This window comes from Macaca fascicularis, chromosome 6 (genome assembly GCF_037993035.2).
Source record: "Macaca fascicularis isolate 582-1 chromosome 6, T2T-MFA8v1.1".
NCBI classification, from domain to species: Eukaryota; Metazoa; Chordata; class Mammalia; order Primates; family Cercopithecidae; genus Macaca; species Macaca fascicularis.
The window spans coordinates 110,148,533-110,156,435 of NC_088380.1; positions in this window are offsets into that span (position 1 = coordinate 110,148,533).

Sequence of the window (7,903 nt, forward strand, 5' to 3'; positions counted from 1 at the left end):
AGAAGTATGATGTGGACATACTAACATTTTCCCAAAAGTTATATATTTTTCATGTAGTCATTCTTGACACCTGGAAAGAAAGATTGTGTGAAGACTCGTTATTCTCTTCCTGTCTGTACATTATTATGCCATGATTTAACCTACATTTCCATTTCACATTCTATCTCATAATTTCTCCCTTCCTAATCTATTTACTGATGCATGGATACTTGGTATGTGTATCAAATATTTTTCTGAGAAATTCAGGGCCCAAGTTATGATAAAAATTTGGGGGACCCTATGTCCCTATTCAGATGTCTTATAACTTCCTGTCTATCAGCCTCCCCATTATACACTCATTCATTGTGGATTTGTTATTAGTAGAAAGATCATGTAATCTCATTACTTCTAATAACCTGGAGCCAAGTCACAAAAGCTCCTGTGACATAGTGTCAGGACCATAAGGTTAATCACAAGATCTAAATTTGCTTTCCTTTGGGAATCGTGTAATCTAACTTCTGTTTCACTTCCAGAACCATGTTTAGTTCCAGGTCTTCCGTCTCTCAGACATTCCAATTATTGCTAAATGTCTTCATTCTGGTATGATTCTGACTTTCATATGTCTGACTGAACTATTGCAACAGTTTAGAAACTGAGGCTTCCTAACACTTCAGTTAAGCCCTTGGGGCTTAGGGATTGAATAGCTACCAGTTTAGAGTTCCTTAATACCACATTAATGACCTTTCTACCTAAGTATGATCTCAGTATTTCCATGTCATCTCTGTATCCATACTATTTCTCTACACTCAGAATGAACCTCAGTTTCCTCTGGTGTGTTAAATAGAACCTTTTGCAACCACCTGATCATCCTATGTAAAGTGGCAAGCTCTCCCTCCATTTGCTTCAGGTATTCCCTGCCAAGTCTCTTTGCTTAGATTTCCTCCACAGCACTTATTTGACATATTATACATTTAATTGTATATTTATTGTTGGTTTCCTTCCAATTGAATGTAAGCTTCTTTAGGGCAGGGACTTTGTGTACTGCTGTTTCTCCTGTGCCCAGAGCATCACCTGATATGGGTGCTAAGTAAATATTAGTTGAGTGACTGACTAAATGATTAAAAGGCAGAGTTTTGAGGTCTAAGAATCTCAGTTTCATCACAATCTCATGTGTGTTGAGATTAGGAACATACATTGATAGTGAGATTGCCTCAACTGTAATTCATGGGTCTTCAAGGAAGACATAAAAATGAGAGACCAAACTGGGTCCCTGGGATTTACAAAAATGCTGACAATTATTTTAGCTTACACAGTTTCACACTTGTACTCATTGGCCCATTCTGATAATTTATACCTTAATAAATGGTTGTTGTCTCCCAGAGAAAGACAAAAAAGTGGAAGATGAAAATGATTTTCCAAAAAGTTGAATGTAGTCTTTTGTAGAGCAATGATAATTAATATTGATGGATAAAAGTCTATGTAACAGCTTTGCCTTATTACTGTTGCTGAACTAAGCTATTCACTTCTAATGCTCAACAATGTACCTATTGTTTGGGTGTAAAATATGAATGTGTTGTGACCTTGCTAATGTAATGTTTAGAAAACTTAACAGTTCTTTTATCATAAATCCCAGGAGAAACTAGCTCCTGGTGATAGGTTCCATGCAGACTTTTGGTTGAGGTAGTAAATAATATGGCCATTTAATACAAAGAAGTATCATCGTGAAAGAGAGATCATCACTCAATCAAGATGAATTTAGGAATGGGAATTTATAATGTAACAAATAACGTCAGCTGTTTAGGAATAATTGGTCAAATGGAATATTCAGCCTCACTTGAATGATTTTAGATTATGAGCCATGATTTTATTTCAAAGGTTAAATACTGCATACCCCTGTGAATTTTACAGTCTAGTCAATAAACAGAAAAAAAATGAGGAAAATTAAACTGGTTAAAGTATAAAACATGAACATCATTTAGAGATATGAGAGGATGTGAGCTTCTGGAAAACTTCTGGAACTGATGGTCTTTCCTCCGTGCTACCCATCATTTCTTTCTAAAACTTGTGCTGCTTTCTTTCTTGGATTTCTTCCCACGCTGATTTTCCTTCCCAAGTCTTAACCACACTGAAGATTTCCTTCTCCAGGAAACCTTCCGTGTCAGAATTTCTACTAATATTTCTTTTATGAAATCTTGGAGACTTTATATTTACAAATCATACCTTTAAACGTTTGTTTTCTTGTTCCTCAACAGGATTTTAAATAACAGTGGGCAAGGTCCATGATAGCTTCTGTTTCTCCTCCTCCTTCTCCTTTTTCTCCTCCTCTTCTTCATCCCTTTTATTATTCTTCCTGTATTTCATTTAACTGCTGGCTCAGTGATAGAGCTGAATATGTTTTCTATTTTACAGTGCTTAATACAGTTTGTGGAACAGGTGGAAAAGTTGAAAGGTTTGGAGTCAGACAGATTTGGCTTTTGATTAATTTTATGTGATCTGCTAATTCTCTGACCTTGGCCTAATTTCTTCTCTTTCTTTTTCCAGCAACCTTCTTAAAATGATATACTTTTAGTATTGTCATGACAATTAACTTTGATAACCTATGTAACCTGTCTGCAATATAGGATATACTCAACCATGTCCTATCTCTTCTTATCTTGATTTTACTCATTTGACATTGTAAAGAACGTAATTATTTGTGTGGGTCATGAAAACTTGTGTGGGAGATTCTAAATGAGACTTTCCTGGCTGATCTGTGCGATGTTACTTTACGGTGTTTGGGAAAGTAGAAGATAAAGGGAAACATTCAAGTAATTGGTCATTTTTAGGTCATGTCATCATCAAAATGGTCCTTTTGAAAAAGATTTTTTTCCCGCCTTTTTCTTTTTTCCTCCTTTCCCCCCCCATTTTCCTTTATTCCTACAGCTCTTCCTTTTGAAATTATAACACTTATGTTCAGAGATAAAACTCAATTAAGTATCTTTAATATAGTGATTTATAAAGTAGGCATATGTATACAAGGACAATTCAATTTTGTGACATCTCAGACGCAAAAAAATGGTATGTCATGATTTTACATTTTCCTTTAGTTTGACAAACAAGAGTCAGTATGCACAAATACTTTTGACTGAAAAGGTATACGCTCCAAACACTCAAGACTTTGATTTTGAAATGATGGGTCTGATTAGGCACATCTTGCTATTATTTCAAAATGCTATCTAATTCCAGCCTTTCAAACTGACATTTCTTTCCTATATTCCCCACTGATTATTTACATTTCTAATAATGTACTATATTAACATCAATGTTCCTAAACTGAAACTAATTTTGTTCCTTGCCCATATTTCCTTTCACTCAGATCCATTTGTCTAGCTTCTACATTCTTGTTCAAATTTGCAATACCACCCAATTTTATGTAAACTGCAAATTTCATGATCTTTCTTCCAAACCATTACCAATGGTGGGAAATGAGACATTTATTTTCAATCCTTATAATCACTTCCCCGTTGAACCCTATTGTTATTATTATTATTTTGTTTGCAGCCTTGAAAACGGTTTTATTCTATAGAACTGTATTTTTATAGAAGTCCATTTAAATTAATTTTTTTTTTTTTTTTTTTTTGAGATGGAGTCTCGCTCTGTTGCATAGGCTGGAGTGCAAGGGCACAATCTTGGCTCACTACAACCTTCGCCTCTGGGGTTCAAGTGATTCTCCTGCCTCAGCCTCCTGAGTAGCTGGGACTACAGGCCCGTGCCACCAAGCTCGGCTAATTTTTTGTATTTTTCGTAGAGACGGGGTTTCACTGTGTTAGCCAGGATGATCTTGATCTCCTGACGTCATGATTCATCCACCTCCGCCTCCCAAAGTGCTGGGATTACAGATGTGAGCCACTGTGCCAGGCCAATTTAAATTAATTTTTGAGTATGAGACACAAAGTATTTTCAGAATCAGAATGTGTTATGTCCATAATATTTCCTTTACTATTTTTTTTGGTTTTATCAAAATTAAAATTTGAAGAAATTGCAATTTGCTCTTATAACGGATCAAAGTTGCTTTGCTTTTTATATTATTTCTGCATATTTTAAATATTTCTCTTGTTTTACATTTGATTTTTCCAGAATTTAAACAATTTGTGCACTAGAAGGCTATAGATAGGATTAGTGTGGCTATTTGTTTTTATTCAATGTTTGGCAATATGTTTAGCAACATCTTTCTTGAGAAAAATTTGTTTTATTTTTATAATAACTACTCTAGTGTAAGGGAGAAGTATTTCTGCGTGTCTAAAATAACCTTGGGTAATTTAGAAACAGTGTTTCTAATTACTGAACTTTTTTAAACTTTGGCAATAATACTTGTTTCTAAATTTTTCTCATGTCTACTTATACCCATATAAACTTGTGTTTACTACTGATTCCATGATCTAATTTTTCTCTCTGGGCCATTTATTTTCCTGAGAAAGAAAATGCATTTTCAAAATATCTAAGGACCATATTAAATTAAAAGATGTATTTCCACCATTAAAATTTCAGTTGCCCTGCAGTCACTCTCACCTCTCTGTCTTCTTTTTGGTCATTTGGAGTAATTTTGCCTAAAGCAAGCTCCTTTTTGTTGCTTACTTGCCAGTACTTAAAAAAATATTGCCATGTGAAACTGGCATTCTTTCCCTTAGAGTTAATGTATATGCTTATGAATCACTGTAAAATCCCAACTTCCTACCCCAACAAGCTCTAATGGAAAAGGAAATACCTGGGAAAGGGGCATACTCAAGAATGAAATAAACATAAAGAGGGCAGCTAACCTTAGTCTCACTATATGGGCATATTTATTATTTTAATTACTGTATGCTAGACTTCTATATCTCTTTGTCATTATTGATTTTTTTTCATTTGGCTTTTATTTGGTACCAACTAAATGAAATATTTTCTAAGAAGCAAAATACTTCTAGATCATTGCAGTCTTGAACAATACAAGCAATATTCAACCAGAGATTTATAATCAGAGATTACTTTGAATTTCTTAATTCCATGGTGTAAATGGGTCCTTGCCTATATTAAAAAAAATCTCTTTCTACTTCTTTTGCTCAGTTAGTCTTATTCAATTTTTTTTTTTTTTGAGGTGGAGTCTCGCTCTGTCGCCCAGGCTGGAGTGCAGTGGCGGGTTCACGCCATTCTCCTGCCTCAGCCTCCTGAGTAGCTGGGACTACAGGTGCCAGCCACCACACCGGCTAACTTTTTGTATTTTTAGTGGAGAAGGGGTTTCACGTGTTAGCTAGGATGGTCTCGATCTCCTGACCTCGTGATTCGCCTGCCTCAGCCTCCCAAAGTGCTGGGATTACAGGTGTGAGCCACCGCACCCGGCCAGTCTTATTCAAATTTTAAAATTAAACAAGGTTTTCTTTAAGGCTACTAATCTCTGGCCGGGCGTGGTGGCTCACGCCTGTAATCCCAGTACTTTGGGAGACCTAGGCAGGTGGATCATTTGAGGTCAGGAGTTCGAGATCAGCTTGAACAATATGGTGAGACTCCATCTCTACTAAAAATACAAAAATTATCCGGGCATGGTGGCAGGCTTCTGTAGTCCCAGCTGCTTGGGAAGCTGAGGCAGGAGAATCGCTTGAACCTGAGAGGTGGAGGTTGCACTGAGCCATGATTGCCCCATTGCACTTCAGACTGACTCTAAGGAAAAAAAAAAAAAAGCTCGTAACCTTTATTTAAATCATTCCTTCTGACTTGTTTACTAATTCATTAACCAGGTACTTTGAGTATTCATTTCTTGTATTAAGTTGACACAGGGATGACAAAAGATGGTTCCAAAATTTTTCTTTCTGCAAAAATGAAACTTTTCCTGTGTTATCTTCCTTTAGTTCGCTGAATCTAGATAGAATAGGCTGCATTAAATTATATGAATTTACTAGTATTACTGTTTAAACTCACCAATATGAGCCTCTCCTCAGATAGTCTTTCTCGTGTCTTACAAATGGAGAAAACTTAGAAAGTATGACTTAAGAGTAGAAGAGTAAATTTGGTCGTGTGGTGATATATCATGTTCTCCAAATCATAATGCATCTCTCTATGCCTAGTCTTTCCATAAGTAAAATCAGTTCTGTTGAGTAGACTTCAGTGTTAGGGGCTCATCTGTGTTAACTGAATCTGATCATGTTTATCTCATGAGATTTTAATTGGTATGATGCATTATGCATTCAGTCCCAAATTAGTGATAATCTATCTATGGAGTACAATAGAGTTATTGATCATATCACATTTTAACATACTAGCAATTCAATAGCTATTTCTAAAATTTTAAAATTTAATATATTTTAGTATGGATAATCATTTACATGGCTCAAAAATTCAAAAACTCTACAATGGTAGATAGTAATAGTTTAGCCCAAACCAGTGTTTCTCAGCCACCTGATTATTCTCCATACCAGAATCTAAAGTTGGCCTGGGGCAGTGACTCACACCTGTAATCCTAGTACTTTGGGAGGCTGAGGCGGACTGATCACGAGGTCAGGAGTTTGAGACCAGCCTGGCCAACATACTGAAACGCCATCTCTACTAAAAATACAAAAAAATTAGCTGGGCATGGTGGCGGGCACCTGTAATCCCATCTACTCGGGAGGCTTAGGCAGGAGAATTGCTTGTCTCTAGGAGATGGAGGTTGCAGTGAACCGATATCGCACCACAGCGCTCCAGCCACGGTGACAGTGTGAGACTCTGTCTCAAAAAAAGCAAAAAGAAAAGAAATCCAAAGTTATCCCTTTATTTTTATCCTTTAAAAAATATTATAAGCATATATAAGGAAGTACATTACTGTCTTCCTTAATTTTTTAAAAACAAATGGTAGAATATTATAGTCATACATATCAGAAGTCATTATTTCATATTATACATAAAGATCTTGCTTACCCTTTTACTATAAATGCAACATATAGATACACCATAGCTTATTTAATTGGTCCCATTGATATTTAGATTGTTGCCAAACTCATACTAGTGCAAACAATGCTACATTGGACAATCCTGAATATGTTTTTCTCTACCTGCCTGAGTTGAAATCAATAACTCTTCAACGTATACTATTTGACTCTGATGTAATAATTTGGTGCTTTGCCTCATAATTCAGTTTATGAAGGTTTTCCTTTTATTCAGTTCAGTTTGTAAGCATTTCCAATTAAAACAACATTTTTCCCACTGAAAACAAGGACAAGTCTTGTTTTCAGAACTACCTTTATTATTTTTTCTGAACTACTTTCTAAAGAATATAATGTTAAATGGCTGACTCATTTTAAGTTAAAAAAAATGAAACGATTTGATGTTAGGTTTTACCTATTCAACTAAAGTAGCATGAGAATATTGGAAGAAAAGGAATTTAAAGGATAACTTTCTATAGGAATTTAAAGGATCAGTGAATGAAAGGAGGAGCTTTCTTCTTAGTTGTACATCCAATTACAGTAGTTATGAATCTGGATATGACAAAGCTATTGGGTTTTCTGCTTCCCACACTTGATGTTGACTATAGGAAAAAAACCAGACATTCATTTGGGGTTTATTACATTATGGAATTATGGATACAGGGACAAAATCCCAACATCTCTCTTCCTATAATTACATTTTCACCTCCTCATGCGGTGCACACCTGTGCCTTGTTGGCAATTGTACTCAATGGGAAGTCACACATCACGTAGCTCCAGTAAGGGAGGAAATTAGTTTCTTGCAATATGTGTCCTTTCAGATGACACTGAGTGTTTCTCACTGAAGATCTGCAAACTAAATAAATAAAAAGACAGGAAAAATCGTTGAATAGAATTTAGTGCCAGAGAGCGTCTGGCATGAAGGGTACAGATCTGTTATGCCATGGGTGATGGAATCATAATGACTTTAGTCAATGCTCATGTCTCAGTTTATTTAAAATTTAATAGCAATT